This window comes from Cebus imitator, unplaced genomic scaffold, assembly GCF_001604975.1.
Source record: "Cebus imitator isolate Cc_AM_T3 unplaced genomic scaffold, Cebus_imitator-1.0 Scaffold13, whole genome shotgun sequence".
Classification (NCBI taxonomy): Eukaryota; Metazoa; Chordata; class Mammalia; order Primates; family Cebidae; genus Cebus; species Cebus imitator.
Window position 1 is genome coordinate 8,087,212 of NW_016107328.1, and position 19,210 is coordinate 8,106,421.

General features: G+C 40.8%; 1 long non-coding RNA gene across 1 annotated transcript in view; it reads right to left on the reverse strand.

Moving 5' to 3' along the window:
• Window positions 1-142: 142 nt before the first annotated feature.
• Window positions 143-19,210, reverse strand: part of LOC108283870 — a 434,667-nt gene continuing 415,599 nt past the window's right edge. The window contains exons 11-14 of the long non-coding RNA XR_005195792.1: window positions 15,820-15,864; window positions 12,742-13,756; window positions 10,376-10,566; window positions 143-8,971 (exon numbers count right to left, since the gene is read on the reverse strand). This is a non-coding gene — a long non-coding RNA (uncharacterized LOC108283870). The remainder of the gene's footprint in view (window positions 8,972-10,375; window positions 10,567-12,741; window positions 13,757-15,819; window positions 15,865-19,210) is intronic.

A 19,210-nucleotide genomic window follows, 5' to 3' on the forward strand; every position in this document is an offset into this window, starting at 1 on the left:
TGTGTGAAGTGCCACGATGTTAGTGAACAGGTATGGTGAACCAACACTGCCCAGCTCCTGGCTTTATAGGCACTTCACGCTGCAGCGTTATATGATTTCATGTTTCACACCAACTGCAGGACACAATCAATTCAAAAAACCTGAAGTGACAATTTTGAGTAACATAATCAGTCCATTTAAATTAAAGAAACTAATTTTTGCATAGCAAAGAAAGACCTATTTCTTGAGTGTTTTTAAACCACCTTAATTGTTGGGTCAAAGTTTTCTGTGGCATGAGGCCTCATCAGTTGCTTAATATAATCCAAGTGCCCAGGGCCATTCCAAGGCTTTAGAAACCTCCTTACAACATTGGTGAACTGTTGTTGGATGGGCTGACATTGGGATAGCCACATGGCATAATCTATATTTCAAAGGTGACAACTACAGTTGTCTTTATAAAAAGTATGTTTCAGTGATAAACTGAAGAATATAACATGTCAAAAGCAATTCAAGATAGCATTTATTTCACCCTTACAATGTGCCATGCACCATGCCAGAACCACCCTCGAGTATTGCCCAGTTTTGCAGATGAGGACACTGAGGTTGGAGACATTAAGCCATTTGCCCAATGTGTCACACTAATAAGTGATAGCGAACAGATTCAAGTCAGATTAGACAACCACTCTGCCATTCTATCTTATTCCCCTGAGCATTCCAGATATGAGCACAAAAATTCTCATTTTGGCCTCGCAATGGGGGTAAACAGGACTGAAGCCACAAATAATCCAGAATAACCACTTATGTAAAGAAATGTTTTCCAGTGCTTCATTCAAACTAGATCAACAAAGTGATACCTAAAAATGTGTTGTAGATCATTTGAGCTATGCACTAAGTAAAGGGCATTTATAATTATCTCGTTAAAGGTTTGACAACTAATGCTTCCAAAGTGCTTAGTGCATTTCAAATCATTTCTCTTAATATTTTTTTTCTGCAGATCCCTGTTATTTTGCTGACATTCTAATGGGGGAGCTTGAAAAGTGATAGGAAACTGCCCAAAGAGATGATTAAAGGGAACAGGCGTATCTCGACTTCCAATCTTGCTTACAAAGGGCTTGGTCACGTCTGTGCATGCAGCCCTTGAGTATGCCATCAGCCTCACCCACGCTGGCCTGTCTTTGACCACACTGGCCAACTTATATCAAAGGATGAATGTGGACAGTGTGACAGGCCGTATTCAATCCTTCCCATGTTAGCAAATTTAGAAAGTCATCTTCAGACTGGAAGAATACCATGGCTGCCTAACCCAGACTCAGAAAAGCGGAAACCAGAGGTCTAGGTGAAAAAAAAAAAAAGACAAAAAGAAGAAAATTCTATTCATTACTTATTTAGTCATTATTTATCCACCAAAAATATATATGGAGTGCCATTTTCGGCCAGGCACTCTGTTAGGAACTGCTGAAAACAACATACGTGTTTCTCAAGGAAAAGGGAGGGATTGAGAAAGGAAGTACCCTTTTCATCAGGCCCTGTGCTACACTGGCTACTCGCCCTCCTTCCTTGTTTTGGTCCCATGGCTGAATCCTGAGTCTTCTCAGCCAACCGTAGTTACCTACTCACTTTGCCAGCCATTTGTTTACAGCTGGATATGTGACACACTTCTGGTCAATGGCATGTAAGGGAAAGTCTGAAAGGGGTCTTCTTGGAAATACTCTCCTCCCAAATAGAAAGACAAGCATAGGAGAAGAGGCCCTTTTGCCACCTCTTCCCCTTTCTTCTTGTAGGAGATGATGTTCTGAGAATACAGAATGCATGGGGGTGATGCAGCCATAATGCAGCCATGAGGAGAAACATTGCTGAACCTTGAAGAATGGAAGAACAAACAGAAGGATGGACAGGATGTGGGTTGCCAATGACATCGAAAGGTGACATGCATCGGAGTCCAGTAAGTATGTGATCAGCTCAGATAGGCCTAATGTTTGTTAAGATTTAAGAAGTGTCAGATTTCATTAATAATATCAACAAACCAAATGAAAACTTACAGTTTCCACTTATTCTAGATCTAGCTTGTGCCAGGCAATGAGCAAAGTGCTTTTCACATTATTTTCATCAGCATAGGAGAGAAAACAGATGCTCAAAAGAGTAAGGTTGGAGAGCCACCTCATATTTACCAGAACCAAATGCAGTGTTTAAGTCTCATTCTTCCCCCTTCTTGTTTTAAGAGCCCCCTGATGTTCCCATGGGGAGCCACAGTTACCCATCCCCTGTGGTTCTGGATGAACCATCAACTTGTGGTGTCTCAGGCCCCTCTTAGATAATTGAGAAACAGTAAACACTGAAAAACTACTGATGTTCTCTCTCTCTGTATACCCCAAAGCACATTTGGCTCATTCTCTTTAACATATAAAATATAATATTTCACGTTGTTCTTTTTCCAAGGCACTACCACATTTTTTTTTAAATCACCATCTTTTTAATATATTTTTCAGGACACCACTTATTCTAGATAAATATACCATATTACTAAGGTTCTATTTGGGAGTCAAGCAAAGGTCCGACCTCCCAAATTCTTTGTGTTCTCACCACTGGCTAGCTCTAGAGGTATGTGGAGAAGGTGCACAGTTACCAGGAAACAAGAAGTTAGAAGGAAAATATGTGGAGGAAGGGTTCTCACCACTCACACCTGTTAAAGAAATATTACAAACAAGCATACACTTGGAGAACACAGATTCCCCTGCCAGGAAAGTATTGCTCATCCTTAACACTGGAAAGGAATGAAGAGATGAGCTTTGTCTAGAAAGTTTAAGAACATTTTCAGTCTGTTAATGTGGCTTAGCACCTTTCAGATTCTCACTGCTTAGACCATAGAATACAGAGGTCAGCAAACTACAAACCAAGGGCCACATCCCGTCTACCACCTCTTTTTGTAAATAAAGTTTTATTGGAGCACAGCCATGCCTACTTGTTTATGAATTGTCTATGGCTGTTCACACTACAATGGCAGCATTGAGTTTCTGTGACAGGGACAGTCTACTCCACAAAGTCTAAAATATTTTTTACCTGGTCATTTACAGGAAAAGATTGTTGGCCACTGGCCTAGAATAACAATATCAGCAATTATCATCCGTTATTCAAAATCTACGTTTATCTAGATTTAGGTCTCAGGACCACTGAAGTCGTTACCCAACCTCGTAATTCTGAAATGAAAGGAACATGGAGCTTAGAAAACTTCATTAACTCACCAAGAAAGAGCAAGGATCCAAACTCAGACTTATTTAGTGACTATTACCTGATGCCCTACTGCATGTTGGGCATGGGCTAAATACCAAGAGCACAATGGTGAACAGCACTCGAATCTCTCTTCACTCTTTGGCAAAAGGGGCAGCCCCTTCTCCATCTGCATGCGCCACCTGGGTGAGTTCTGTTCCCTTCTAGGCATCTCTGGATGCATATTTTTATTTCTGCCAATAGCAGAGATATAGGAGGTGGGGAGGGCTAATAATAGTACTCACACTCAAACAATTTCAATGTCTAAAAAGATTTTAGATACCTGACTTATTTCACTTTCACCAATGCTTTTTGTCCCCTTCAGAGAGGCAGTATCACAAAGTAGTTGAGAATGAAACTTCTGGCACCAAAATACTTGCATTTGAACTCTGTTTGCTGGATGTGTGAACTTGAACAAGTTACTCAACCTCTCTGTGCCTCCATTTTCTCATGTTTAAAATGGGGATTATAAAAGTAAATATATTTTGGGGTTATTAGGAGAATTATTTTCATAAACACATAAAGTACTGAGAATAGTGCCTATAATAGTTAAGTGTTCAAACAATGTTTGCTTTTCATATTGTTTCATGGATGAGCTCAAGAATCTTGGTCAAGACATGTAGGAAGAGGCAGAGCAAGAGATTCTAAATTTCGACCTCCTCTTCTTGATGCTAGAAATGTCCTGGAACCCAGCCTTCTCTGTCTCTGTCTCTCAGGTCTCACCATTGCCCATCACACATTCTGTTGTTCTTGTCCAAGCTGCAGGTGTTGTTCTGTGATAGAAAATGACCTAGAGCTGGAGATCAGAATGGAACACTGCACAGCAACACCCAGAGAATGAGAAAGAGAAGGAAAAAGAGAAATGAATATGAGAGCATGAGGGCCTATGCAGCATTCTGAGCAGCATCAGGACTTCACTCAGGGGTGGGAGCACCCTGGACAGGGGAATGATTCAGTGCGCCTTCAAGAAAATATGTTTTTAACTGTTTGGCCATCTGTGATGTGTGGGAAAATCAGAGAAAGTAGCTTGTTGGTAGCAACCTCAGCCTCCCCTTTGTCCTCTCAAACGATTCTGCTCTGGCCCAGATTTGCATACCATCCTGGCCCTGGCCTGATCCACCATCCCTAGAAAATAACTGTCCTGTACCTCTTTCCACCTTCAGTGTCTTATCAAACATTTCTTCCAAGCAGAATTCTCTGTGCATGGAATATTAATAAATAAACTGTTCCATGTCATTAAATTTCCAGTGATGTATTAGAGCCTATTATAGAATCAATCCCCTGGCAACTTCCTGTCTAGCTCACCCCTTAATTTGACTCTGAGTAGAGTTATTGTCCATTTACAAGGCTAAGTAAAAAGGCATAATCACGAAGATATGGCCAGAGAATGGAGAGGATCCAAATTATATACCAGTGTGAGCAGAAAGATGTCTTTAATTCAGGGGAATCAGGCTCCTTCCCTACAAAACTTTCCTCCATGTACCTTGCCAAGGGGCCTCCTTATCAAGATATTCATTTTTTAGGAGGAAGCAGCCATTTAAGACATTAACTGATAAAAGACTTAATTGGAGCCAGAAATGTGATTTAAATCCTGATTCCAATATCCATTACTATTTACCTCATTTATAAAGTGGAAATAATTATACTCACTTTACAAATATCATCACAACATTTGAATGAAAAAACATTTTTAAAGTATCATATAACACTTGTTCTATTGCAATTGATCAATAAATATTAGTGTCATTTAAGTAAACAAAGGAGGTAACAGGGTCCAGAAAACTTTGTTTTGCCGTGAATCTGCTAAGCAATCAATTGGAAGGAATGTCCAGATGACATTTTTTGAAAGCATTCCTCTCTGTCTACCTGTCATCTCCTGGCAGCTGGTGTCCAGGTGCCCTGATGCCCTGGATGCTGCATGCAGAGTTGGGTGATACAGTGAAATAAATGAGATGCACCCATGACCTCTCTAGGAACAAGAGATTGAAGGGGTCCTTTCTTAAGACCACTCTCTCTGAGTGAGGATCTGAGAAGGCAGAGGTGATGGATAAGGGAGTAGAGATTAAAATGGCAATGGACAAGTAGTGGGAGATTTATGTGTCCACAAACAGCTAAATCATCATCCTCACTCACTGAGGCATCCTTTTATGTCCATGGCTGCCTTGCCCTGTGAACCAGCCTTTGGATAAGATAATAACAACAACACAGCGCCTGTGTATTCAGCACTTATTAAGAGCAAGACAACCTACTAGGGGTTTTACTTACGTTCTTTCTTTTAAAACTCCCTCAATTCCCATGAGGTTGGAACTCTAATGATCTTCATTTTGTACATGAGGAAATAATCTGCTTGAGATCACTAGCAAAGTTGTGAATTAAAGTCAAGGTCGCCTGTGTTGTATTTTCTGGTTGGTAACATGCTAGAGCATGTGCAACCCAATAAATGATGACAATGCTGATCAAGGTAAGGAGACAGCCATGGGTTCCAGAGCGGTAACTTAAAGACATCCTTGTCTCCTTAGCACCTCTCTCTGAATTCTCCCCTTAGTCTTCCCTCCTTCCTGGGACCACCAAATTCCTATCTTTTCCATTCTTCTTTCAATTCTAGCTCATCTAGTCGGGAGAAGTTGTGACAGTTACTAAATCATGAGGAGAGGTTCTCATGATTCAGAGGTTCACTGAACCGCTAATGCCTCACCCTACTCTAGTGAGGAAATGTAGCTTTCACATACTCTCTAAGGAGTCAGGGGACTGCGTTTGAGTGCATTCATTTGTCACTGATTACCTGACCTTGGCCGAGTCACTTGATCTCAGTGAGTCTTAGTGGATAATCAACACTTGTTCTACAAACACATCACATTCTCAGAAGGTGGTTGTGACGTCACCTCTTTCTACTACCTTCTCTCATCACATACTCTTTCTTAACAGATTCTACTTCCACTCTACTCTCTCATGTATAGTCCAAAAGCCCAAAGTAATAGCATCTTTTGGAAGAACATCTTCCCAAGTCTCTAAGCTCGTCTGGTGCAGTCAGTACTCTGTACAAGTCCTTTCTTCTGAGAAAGCACAGTGATTTAGTATGTCCAGTTCTCAAACTTGAGTGGGCATCAACATCCACTGAAAAGCTGTTAAAACTCAGATTTCTGGCCTCTACTGCTAGAGTTTCTGATTCAGTAGGTCTGGAGTGAGGCCAAGAATTTGCATCTCTACCAGTTTACCCATTGATGCCAATGCTGCTGGTCCTAGCACCATTTTAAGAACCACTAGTATAGTTTTTTTGTTATTAAGCAGGCACCTTCACAGCCAAAAAGAATTGGTCAAACTACCTGAAGTTGCTGCTCAGCTCTTCCACTTTCTAGCTGAGTAACCTTGGGCAGGTCAATTTCTCTGAGCCTCAGTCTCAATCACCATTAAGTGGAGATGATAACAATGCATATCTCACAAAGTTATTGCAACTACTGGGGGAGTTCCTTCACATAGAGCCTTCAGAGTTCTACCTCGCCCTTAGCAAATGCTTAATATTTATGAGTTGTTAAAATTCCAGGGGTTTTAAAGCCCCTGCGATCAACTATCCTGCATTTTCTCGCTAGGCTTCACTGTACAACCCCCAGGAAAAAAAAAAAAAAAAAAAAACTATTGTAATTATTGAATGTATCTCTATACCAGGAGCTTCCCAGAGATGCAGGCAAGCTTCAGAGTAAACCAGTAATTAGAGAATAACTATGAATCATTCCCAATCTCTGGGCTAGTGGCCAAAGTTGAGGCTATTTAGTTTTTTTCTGTAATGAAAGAGCTCATGACACAACAGTGAAAATGCAAAATCTGGACCTGATTAACCTAGTGGGGTAACCTCAAGCAAGTTCAATGCAATTTCCAGGCCTCAGTTTCCTCAGCTGCTACATGGGAACAATAATGTTCACCTCGAACTGAATGAGCTGTTAGCCTGTTTTGTGAGCTATGTCCTTCTAGTTGTAAGAAACCTAGCAGCTACCCAAATGTTTGTGTCTATTACTAATCCAGGCAATCAAGGTGCCACCACTGATCACCTGAGTTCAGCCACTGCTCCCTGTCCCTTGACTCTGCTGCCACCTGAATTCTGTCACATAATGAACCCTCATTTCTGCGAAAGTCCAGGCTCCCTGTATTTCCAGTGAATGCCATTGGCCTATGTACCCAGCTACAGGCCACTCTAAAAAAGTGATGTTTTGCAAAGACTGGACAGAACCACAAACCTCACAGGAGACAAAGTCCATAATTGGGTGCCCATTTTTCTTCCCCTTCTCCTCCAAAAGTCAATTACATTAGTCACTAGTCATGCTTTGAAAAACCTCCAAAAATCCCACAGGAAAGCACCACAAATTGTTTTTATCATTTTGTTCCATTTCTCCTGTTTGCTTAGTAATCCTGGCAAATAGCGTTGTACAAACAAAAACCTTTTAGTTCTGTTGGGTTCTTGCCTGTGACACTAGGCTCAATGTTAAGGTCCAGGGGTAGGTGGAAAAAGTGCTTTGGATTTAAACTTCCTTATAAATGGGCTTAAAACAAAAATGAAAGAACATTTAGCAGTCATTTCTTTATTTATTTTAAAAATATTGAGTGCTTACTGGGTGGGGTGGCAGGCACAGTTCTTAGCTGTTCAGAATGTAACGGAGAATATACCATAGGCTCTGCCCTCTTGTATCAATACCCAATCAAATCATATTCTAGATGATAGAAATAATTAATTGCAGAGTATTTGGCCAGGAAACACTGGCTCTGTCTCCTTCAGTAGTTTAATTTGTATTGGTCAATGTATGAGTATGGAAGGACAAAACTTTAAAAAGATATCTACCTCTTGCTTTTTAATTTTTTTTTTACTGTCAGAAGAAATAATGACTCTTCACAAATCAGAAAACAAGTAATGGAAAACATTTTACCTAATTCCTTTTAATCGGCTACATTAAACAGCTATTCGTATGTTTATTTATTCCTTCAGTCAATCAATGTTTGTTTTCTGAGACTTTTTATACACCAGGTACTAGAGATATAACAATGAATGAGACATGCTCCCTGCCCTCCAAGACCTGTTAGTCCACGAGGGCCAGACAATTACCATTCAGAATGGTGAATGGTAGTATGGTTTTTAAGCTGCTGCATGACCATTGGGCAAAAGTAGCTTGCTCCTCTAGACCTCTCCCTCACCATCCTCCGAATCTTGCTTTGTCCCTCTGAAAGAGCATTGTATCTCATGTACTCTCAGTAAACCTGACTCCATATGAAAGCTGTTTTTTATTACCATTACCATTATCAATACGATGATGATGATCATCATCATCATAATCATCACCAACTCCGTTAGGACCTTTGGCCCACAAATACATCAGAATGTGTTTACTGAGTGTAAGTTAGTCTGAGGCATCAGAATCTTTTATTTTTATTTATTTTTTTCAACTTTTACTTTAGGTTCAAGGGAACATGTGCAAGTTTGTTATATAGGCAAACTCTTGTCACGGGGTTTGTTGTACAGATTATTTCATCATCCAGGTACCAAGCATAGTACTCAATAGTTGTTTCTTCTAATCCTCTCCCTCCTCCCACCTTCCACCCTCAAGTGGCCCCACTGGCTGTTGTTCCCATTTGCGTCCATGTGTTCTCATCACTTAGGTCCCACTTACAAGTGAGAACACGCCGTATTTGATTTTCTCTTCTTGCGTTAGTTTGCTGATGACGGCTGCCACCTCCTTCTGTGATCCTGCAAAGGACATGATCTCATTCTTTTTATGGCCACATAGTATTCCATGGGGTATATGTACAACATTGTCATTATCCAGCCTACCATTAGTGGGCACCTAGTTTGATTCCATGTCTTTGCTATTATGAATAGTGTTGCAATGAACATATGCGAGTGTGTGTCTTCATGGCAGAATGATTTCTATTCCTTTGGGTATATACCTAGTAATGGGATTGCTGAGCTAAATGATAGTTCTGTGTTTTGATCTTTGAGGAATCACCACACTGCTTCCACAATGATTGAACTAATTCGCACTTCCACTGACAGTGTATAATTCTTTTTTCTCTGCAACTTTGCCATCGTCGGTTATTTTTATACTTTTTTTTTTTCTTTTGAGACAGAATCTTACTCTGTCACCAGGCACCAGGCTGGAGTGCAGTGGCACAATCTCGGCTCACTGCAATCTCTGCCTCCTGGGTTCAAGCAATTGTCCTGCCTCAGCCTCCCAGGTAACTGGGACTACAGGCACATGCCACCACTCCCAACTAATTTTTGTATTTTTTAGTAGAGACAGGGTTTCACCATGTTGGCCAGGAAGGTCTCGATCTCTTGAACTCATGATCTGCCTGCTTCAGCCTCCCAAAGTGCTGGGATTACAGGCCTGAGCCACTGCACCCGGCCATTTTTATACTTTTTAAATAATAGCCATTCTGACTGGTGTAAGATGGTATCTCATTGTGGCTTTGATTTACATTTCTCTAATGATCAGTGATATTGAGCTTTTTTTTCATAAGCTTGTTGGCTTCATATGTTTTCTTTTGAAGTGTCTGTTCATGTCCTTTGCCCATTTTTTTAATGAGGTTGTTTGTTTTTTTCTCAAAGATTTGTTTAAATTCCTTGAAGATACTGGATACTAGACCTTTGTTGGATACATAGTATACAAATATTTTCTCGTGTTCTGTAGGTTGTCTGTTTACTCTGTTGATAGTTTCTTTTACTGTGCAGAAGCTTTTAAGTTTAATGAGATCCCATTTGTCAATTTTTGCTTTTGCGGGGTGTCAGAATCCTGAGCCTAAGGCAACTTCATCAGTCACAGCCAAAAGCACTAGAGAAAAAGGGAACTTTGTTGAGGTTTAGCCCAAAAGGGAAATCATCATCACATCAGCAGCTGCTTCTTGCTGACCTGGCATGAATGGACCATGTACTCTGGATAGGCACTTTACAAAAACCACAGAACTTTGCCAGCTTAGAGTTTCCAAATTGCCCCACTGGCTTTCCCTGAATTACCATGGCTGATGCTATTCAATGATTCTGTGTGGGCCATTATGCCACCACTATCAGCTAAGGTAATAAGAAAGTCTTTGTTAGTGTCATTCTAGTTTTACAGCTTTCTATCTGCAGTGCTGTATTTTCAGGTTCTCTTACCTCTCTAGTCTTTTTCACACAGTCCCTGCAGGGATTTTTCTTTCTGCTATGCAGTCCAGGCCACTCCAGACTTTTCTTGCTTTCTTCCGTGAATGTCACAGACTGGCACTCTCCACAGCCTTAGCTCCAATTAATTCTTTGTTTGATTTCCAGCCAACAGCCAGCAACTCTTTGGGTTTTACTCCTGGTTGCTTAAATAAATAAAGCAAATGTTAATTTGTTCTCAATGATTAAGTGCAGAGATCGTGTAACTGAAAATACTAATGATTTTCTAAGTGTCCACACTAGCACAGTAATGGTGTTGGATTTAGTTCATGTTTGGTGTAGTGGAGGGAAACGGATGCTCTTACTTTAACATTTTTTATTTGATTTGATTCTTCCAATAGCCTGGTAAAGTAGACAGTACAGGAATTATTGTTTATGTTTCACAGATGAGGAAACCAAGAAACATTAAATAACTTGAACGCTGCACAGGTCAGGAAAAGGTAACCACAGCTAGAACTCAGTAAACCTGACCCCCTGTTCTATGAAACTGTTGTAGGTGGTTCCATGTCCCATCGTGTTCTCCTGTGGAATAATAACACTTCATGTGATGTATTAATATTTGCTTAAATATTTTCTGTGTTTTCCAGAATGGCTTCCATGGAACAGCAGTTGTGTGAAATGCACTATAGGAAAAGAGTCCTATGGTCAAATGACTATAATATGCTGTATACTGCACCCATTTCTTGGAAAGTCAGTACCTTAGTTAGCATATGAAAGCCTCTGAGAAGTCCTGCAGCAGTATAAGACTTGGAAATTTATTTTGACCTAGTATTGTCAAAATACATTTGAGCATGAGGAGACAAGAGTGAAAGCAGAGACACCATATCCCAGCAATACAGAAAAGAGACGAAAAGTGTTTGTGCAAAGGAGGATGGCAGCAGAGGTGGTAAGGAGCAGGCGGGTTCTGAATATTTCAAATTCAGAACCAATCAGATTTGCTGATGGATAGGATATAGGGTGTAAGAAAATGAGAGAAGTCAAGGATGACACTGAGATTTTTAGGCCTGAGCTACACATGAAGAGAATTTTCACTTCCTTCAGGAAGCTCTCCCTGGAATAATAACCACACCCTTACCATCATAACCCCTTACTACATCATTATATCTTTGTTGATGACATTTTTGACAATGGCTGAGTTTGTCATTTTTGCTTGCTATTGTATCTCCAGTGCCTAGCCCAAGGTAGGCACCCAATAAATATTTGTTGAATGCATGAATGGACAGAGACTATCCAGTGGTAGTTGCTTAAATTGTAGCTACCCTATTATTAATCAATCTAATATGCAGGTAATATTAAGAGAAGGTGACTAATTGATTTAATATGCTCAGCAAACTGACACAAGAACAGAAAAGCACCACATGTTTTCACTCATAGGCGGGTGTTAAACAATGAGAACACATGGACACAGGGAGGGGAGCATCACACCCTGGGGTCTGTCAGGGGGAAATAGGGGAGGGACAGCGGGGGGTGGGGAGTTGGGGAGAGATAGCATGGGGAGAAATGCCAGATATAGGTGATGGGGAGGAAGGCAGCAAATCACACTGCATGTGGGTACCTATGCAACAATCTTGCATGTTCTTCACATATATCCCAAAACCTAAAATGCAATAAAAAAAATGCAGTGCGGGGCTGGAGAAAGGTGGAAGAGGAATAACTGCTAACAGAAAACAAAACAAAACAAAAAAGACAGTCAGAAGTTCCATTTCTAATGAGAGCCATGCCCATATGTTTCTGAGTTGGCCTTGAGCAAGTCCCTTCACCTCTGACACCCATTCTTTTCATGCTACTCAAAAATAGATAAGACAATATGGTTTTCATCAGCCCTGCACCTTGCTGCCCATGGGTCTAAGTGGAAGCAATAGCTTGTATCTTCGGTAATGTCATGCAGCACTCTTCAAGACAGAACCTGTCTGATTTCATGTTCCATTCTCTAGCACAATTTAAGTCCTGTAGGTAGCAAGAAAAGGGGAATACAATTGTTGCTGAAGTCACCAAGAAGACTTCCTGGAGGTTTTCTTTCTTCCTCCTTCCAAGACCTTTAAGTAGCAGATGAATACAGTGGTGTGTGGTAGAGAAAAAAAAAAATCTTTTACGGTTTGTACTACTCTGGTTTAATTGACAAGACTACAGTAGGAACCTGAGCCTTTTCTACCCCCTAAAGGACCATTGAGCAAAAGCTGCTCCCTCTTCGATGTATCACCATCCACCTGAATCTTGCCTTGCCTGTCTGAAAGAGTCCTTCTTTTCCCCTCCAGTTAGGAATGCACACACATACATATCCCATCTGGACATTTTTTGAACCATTCTCCCTAAAAACCAACCTTGGGTTCTTGGATCTGGCCAGCTTGCACGGACAGTAGCTTCACGACAATGCATATACAGGCCCACAAGGTTTCATAAGCTCTGTTTCAATGAGGGTAAGGCTCTTTTGGGTAAGGCTACCCGGAAAGTGATTTTTAGTTTCAGTTCATTTATTTTTGTTTTCCACCTGGCTGCCCAGGGCAAACAACTAACCAGAGAGGTTTTCCCTCTGGGGACCATCCTCTCTATCATTGGTTGCCTTGGTACAAACGTTGTACGTGTCTCCTAATGCTGAGGCCCTGCTAGACTATTTCTTTCCCCAGAAGAGGTCACTACCTGATTAAGAAAAACCGTAGCTTTTGTCCAGCCCCCAGCCCATCACTGCCACTCAACGCACAATTCTCTATGGCTAATATCCAAACCCAAAAGTCACCCACTCTTTCCTAATGTTGTTACCATTTATTATCATTGCTCTGTGAAAAATATTCAGGGTGCCATCTGCTTATTACTTCCAGTCTACCATGACAATTTTTTAAAATTTCCCCCTCAAAATGACCCTCTGCTGGTACCTAGCCTAGTTTATAGGTGAGAAGACTGAAGGACAAAGAGATGAACCGGCTTACACAAAGACTATTGACAGCAAAGTTTACATGAGAGTCTTTATCTCCTGATAACTTGTTCAGGTGTTGAAAGAGAAGGTGCCAGAATTTCATTGGCTGAGCCATTCTTCTAAAAAAGGAGGGGAAAAACTGGAACATGTGAACAATTCAAGGTGAGAAATGTCATCCTGTGAAAATAGACAGGAGCTGGCTCGAAAGCCAATGGTTTAGCTAGAGGGCACCTCAACAGTCTTTCTGGCTCTAGGGTTCCTTAAAAACAATGGAAACTAGGACACACACACAAAAAAATGACAGCAGAAGACCTCACCTACCCTTGCAGCCAGTCACAGGGACAAGATCAAAGGGAGGCCAATGCATCATGGATCCTTTTTCATTGAATGAAGTGTCTGCGACATGTAGTATGTCACTCTGAGTTCTTGGTTTCAAGTTACATATGCAAAAAAAAATTGGGAAAGAGGGGTTGGTGACTTACTGGAAGTTTATCAGATATTCACAGCAACAGAAGACTTAGAAAACAAGAACCCTATATAGCAGTCTGGATGATAAAAGAAGAGGAAGCTCAACAATAATCTTGTAGGAAGAAGGAAGAAAATCGCTGAATACCATTCTGCAGCTGCCTGTACTGTGAATAAATTTTATGTGCGTATTTAGCTTTGGGACATAGGTTCAGGCTTCAAAATCCCAGAAGCAAGTCACACAGTCAGGATTCAAAACCCAGAGGCAAGGTGGCTGAGGAATATAATGGGCCAAACTCTGGGTATTTGCTAAACTCTATCAACCTAGAGATGAAGAGAGGGAGGATTTAAAGTCTCTGACATCTGTGATAAGTAGAGGCCACTATTCTCTAACAATACCACAAAAAAGAGGCTCTGTACCAACCAGGAAGGAGTCTGCATGCTGGACAGCTCCCAAAATTAAAGTCTACAAGAGCCCACTACGCAGCAGGCTGGTATGCATCCCTGTAAGTTTAGTGGTTCTTCCAGAGCCCTAGAAGATACAGAACACTATAGCATCCATGGTTCATATAAATAATAGCTATGATTTAGTGATTCACCTACTGTGTAGTGAGCAAAATAGGTACTATATTCATATAGTATCATATTTTATTTTCACAACAGCCCTATAATGGGTTTTGTTGATTCTGCTTTATAGAAGAGGAACTTGAAGTTCAGAAAGGCAAGATATTTCTAGAGTCAAACAATTTGCAAGGAGGATTAGAACTCAGATCTAGTTTTCTGTGCAAAGCTGCAGCTCTTTCCGCTACCTGTTACTGTGCTCCCCAGACTAGAGAAGGCAATCCTGTATTTCTGTAGCAAGCACAGAAGAAGGATGATGGCTCCACAGGAGCCAAGTTGGAAAGATCATTTTTGAGAAGAGTTTGAACCAAGTTGGTGTCTTAGGTCATCCAAAAAAATAAATAAATAAGAGGAAAGCAATATACTACTGGAATAACCCCGACAACACATCACTTTCCATTTTTATGTATTATTATATGGCTTCAACAATAAATAGGCAAGTATTTGTTGAGTAAGATTGTATTAGATTCTATGGAGGGTAAGAGAACATATAAGTCAATATCTTTCTCTCTTTTCATTTAACTACCTTGAAATCATGTTGTTTTTCCTATATGCTTAAAAGATAACTAGCAGTTTGAATTATATACTTTCAGATATTAAGCAACAAGGGTCCTTTGGAGGGATAGTCAGGAGAGTTTCACAAAAGCAGCAACACCAGGAACCCCCACTGAATATTAGGTTTGAACAAGTGAAATCATGATGGGGGGCACACCTGGAAGAGGACTGCTAAAGTGAAGGCACAGACACAAGAGAAGACTGGCTGACCTGGAGCTTAGAGTTCATAATACCATGTAGTAAGAGAAAGAATTAAAAAGCAGGTTGAGCTGGGTATGTGGCATGCACCTACAGTTCCTGCTAACCAGGAGACTGAGGCAGAAAGATCCCTTGAGCCTAAGAGTTAAAATCTATCCTGGGTAACATTGCAAGAACTTGTTTCTTAAAGAAAAGAAGAAAAAGGGGAGAAAAAGTTTAAGGGTATAAAAGCAGGTTGAAACAAGTAAATGCAGAGATTTTTGAATCATAGGCAAAGGGCCTTGACATTTATATGACAGGTGATAGGAATCTGAAGAAAATATTTGAACTTGTTCATATGTCTAGTACCTACTGCAATGTTTGGGCTCTACCAGGTATGTTTGCTAAGTGAGCAAATGAGTGAATGAATGCTATGTATAGAATGTGCTGGCATGGAAAGGGTTAAGAGTGTATTGCAGTGGCAGTCTGGATGGTATAGGATGGTGTTGGTTGATGTAGAAAAGGTATGAAAAGTTTGGAAGCAATGAAAAAGGTACTGTGAAAGGAAAAAAAAAAGATTATACTTCACCATTATTTCCTGAGTGGTAATTTACATGAAAACAGGGGAAATTTTTCTAATAACCTCTAAATTCGAGAACTCATAACTTACCAGTAGAGCTCAAGATGCTTATACATCTTTCTGGCAGTCAAAGATCTAGTCAGGGGAAGAAAATGAGAAGCATATTTTTAAAAGCAGAAAGTAAAAAAATTAAAATGTGTGTTAAACTTTGGCAATAATATTTCACTGTTTCTCTAACTAGATAATTGAAGCTCAATTTACTAATGGTCAATGGAGAAACACAGGTCTTATTATTCCTAGTTTGCAGACAGGAATACTGAGGGTCAAAGAAGCCAGACATTTCACAATGACTTGATTCCAAGTAAATTTATTCTAAGACCATTTTTATTTTGGTTTTTTTTTTTGTTTTGTTTTTTGATTATTACCACATGTCACAAGACTTGAGGAAGAAAAGAGAAGGAAAGATGAGAAAGATTCAATCCTAGGAAGCCTCCAAGGTAGATATCTCCACAAATACATGATGGGACTGTATTACAGTGAGGACTCATAGTTGAGTGTATGTAAAACTTTTCTCTCTACACAGGTATAGCACCCTCCTGCTTACCTGGGAGAATTTGCAGTGAACGATAATCCATTTTCTCTCAAGAGAGTCAGTAAATTGATTTTGTTTGTTTGTTTGTTGCTTTTGAAATGCACAGACTGCATGTATGTAGTTGGTGCTTTTTTACAAGGCCCTGTTGGGTCAATAAAGGCCCACCTTTTCCATTTCTCCTCCCTGCATCATACAATCGTCACATTCCAGCAGATGCTAGGGAACTCTCACCCAAGTCAATAAGCCCTAGAGTTACCTAAAGCTACAATCATTCCCATCGAACAAGATCTTGCAGTTTGGAACAAGTCCCATAGCTTCAGCAATCTGGTTTCTTAGCCAGGGCCAAGAACACTAATTTCCCCTCTCTGGAAGGTTTAGAAACCTGGGAGAAGGTGTTCCTTGTGCTTTCCGCATCCTTATTCATGACACAGGATCTGCTGAAGAGATGACTGAAGCTTCATAAAATCTTTATGGGACACAGTGGAGCAGAAAGGCTTTGAGCCACCGTCGCCTTCATAGAGTCCAGCTGCTGCCATCAGCTCTGCAATAAAAGCTGAACAGAATGGCTGGCCACATCCCACAAGTAATGCTTCTTCATTATGATTCATTCAGGGCCACTGAGTTCCACTGACAAGCTGGGGTAGTCCAGAGGCCGTCTCAGCCAAAACTACCTACTTCTTGGAAATTATCACCTAAGAAATGTGCTTGAGCTTTAAGCCCCAACAGCTGGTTGCATCTCTACAGGGCACTACTGAAGTTCATATCTCTTCACCTGCAGCACTGACTGCCTTTTCTTCAGTCCTCTGCTAACCCACCATTCAACCTTGCTCCTCTAAAAAAAAAAAAGAAAAGAAAAGAAAGAAGAAAAAAAGCCTTCTTCTGAAACAAAAACCCAGGGTGAATAGGATGCATACAAACTATGATAGCCAGGCATGCTGGCTCACACCTGTAATCCCAGCACTTTGGGAAGCCAAGGCTGGTGGGTCACCTGAGGTCAGGAGCTCGAGACCAGCCTGGCCAACATGGTGAAACCCCATTTCTACTAAAAATACAAAAATTATCTGGGTGTGGTGGTGGGCACCTGTAATCCCAGTTAATTGGGAGGCTGAAGCAGGAGAATAGCTTGAACCCACAAGGTGGAGGCTGTGGTGAGCCAAGATTATGCCACTGCACTCCAGCCTAGTAAACAAGAGGGAAACCCTGTTTCAAAAAAAAAAAAAAAAAAAACAACCATTATAGACTAGTGCAGCCAGACAGAATGGAGCAGCGTAATGGTGATCATTGATGAATCATGGTTATGCAGGATTTTGCTCTCATTCCTACAAGCGACTCAAGTTCCCAAAGATGTCATCCTTCTCTTTAGCCAAGTTCATCATACAAAGCTTTTTCTTTTTTATGTGTAACCAGAAGTGAAAATAAAAGGGAGGGGGTGGGGAAGATTGAAATTATTGCCATAGATTATTGGGAAAGGAACTTGGTAAAGCCGTTGTGAAGAATAATTAGGCAGTATTCATCAAAACCTTAAAAAGTACAGGCCCTTTAAACAGAAACACCACTACTAGCTATTTATTCTATGCTGACAGGAACAGAGCTAGGGGTTGAGATTATAGAGTTAAGGTGCTCTGAGCTTTATGGTAAAAATACTAAGAGACCGTGGATTATGGACATGGCAGCCCTGTGAACGACGACCCATAGATGCAGAAAGTAGAATGCTCCAAACTCTGTCCATGAGAGGAGGGCCATGCCTAGCAAAGCCCAGTGAGAACCCACAACTTTGTTACAGTGATAACTGCAGGATTCTCAGTGTGCTTTCAGTCATCCCCAAGTGCTTCATCCCACTGCTCCAGAAATGAAAAGTGCTTGGCCTTGCTCTTGGAACTAATTAAGACCTTTAAGACAAGAATCCTTAAGGGGATTCCCTGAGACCAAGAATAGGCATTTCCTATAATCATGATCAGCTATTTCTCACTCTCTATCAGACCAGTGAAAATGACCAAAGCAGATAAAGAGAATGAAATAAGCTAGAACTCAAGACCATGGAGTTGTACTGAGGCAGAGGCTGTCCTAAGACCCAATACAATGGAGTTCTCCCTCTCACTTTGTGTTTTGCCTCTTCTGAAAGCTCTCCTAGCTAAAGATGTATACAAAAGCATACACACAGGTCCTACTCACATACACTCAGACACATACATCCATGCATGTGCACAGATTCTCCCAAAACATATATTATTGTAAAATATCAGAAGGAAATGACCTGTGAATTACTATAGCAGCACTTTTCCTTCCAAGCCAAAATTGTATTTGAGTCAGTGTCTGTGGCCCAAATGCTATGTCACTGAGTGAGAATTTCATACGGCTGTGTGGGAAACTGGTCCGTAACCATGATTGTTAAGAGCATTTAGCGTTCTAGCTGCAGCCATTCTGACATCTGTCTTAGAAATACATCAGGAGCTAATGGTAGAAAAAGAAGCAGTGTCATTCAGCTTAATTGGGCAATGGTTAGGACATCCTCCAATAAAGAAAGTAAGCAGGAAAACTGTGCCTGACCTCTCTGGGGCTGTTTATGAGTCCTGGGTTCAGGGATACACAGGATAAATATATCTGAAGTTGCCTAACCTCCTGGTCTGATTTAATTAGTAAACACTTTCAAAGGGATCAAGCTGACTTCTGAGACAAAGTCTACCACATACCGCAAAGGTGGGCAAATCAATATTTAAAGGGCACATCCGTGTAGGTGGAGGGTGGAGGGAAATAGATTAGAAACAGAGATGGGTTTACTTTGGGAGCTCTGTTGTGTAACTGCCCTTGACCTTGCCCCTTCCAGTGGCTAAACTTGTCCCTTCTCCAGGGCTTTTGTGGGACCTCTTCACTAGACATAGCCACCCAGCC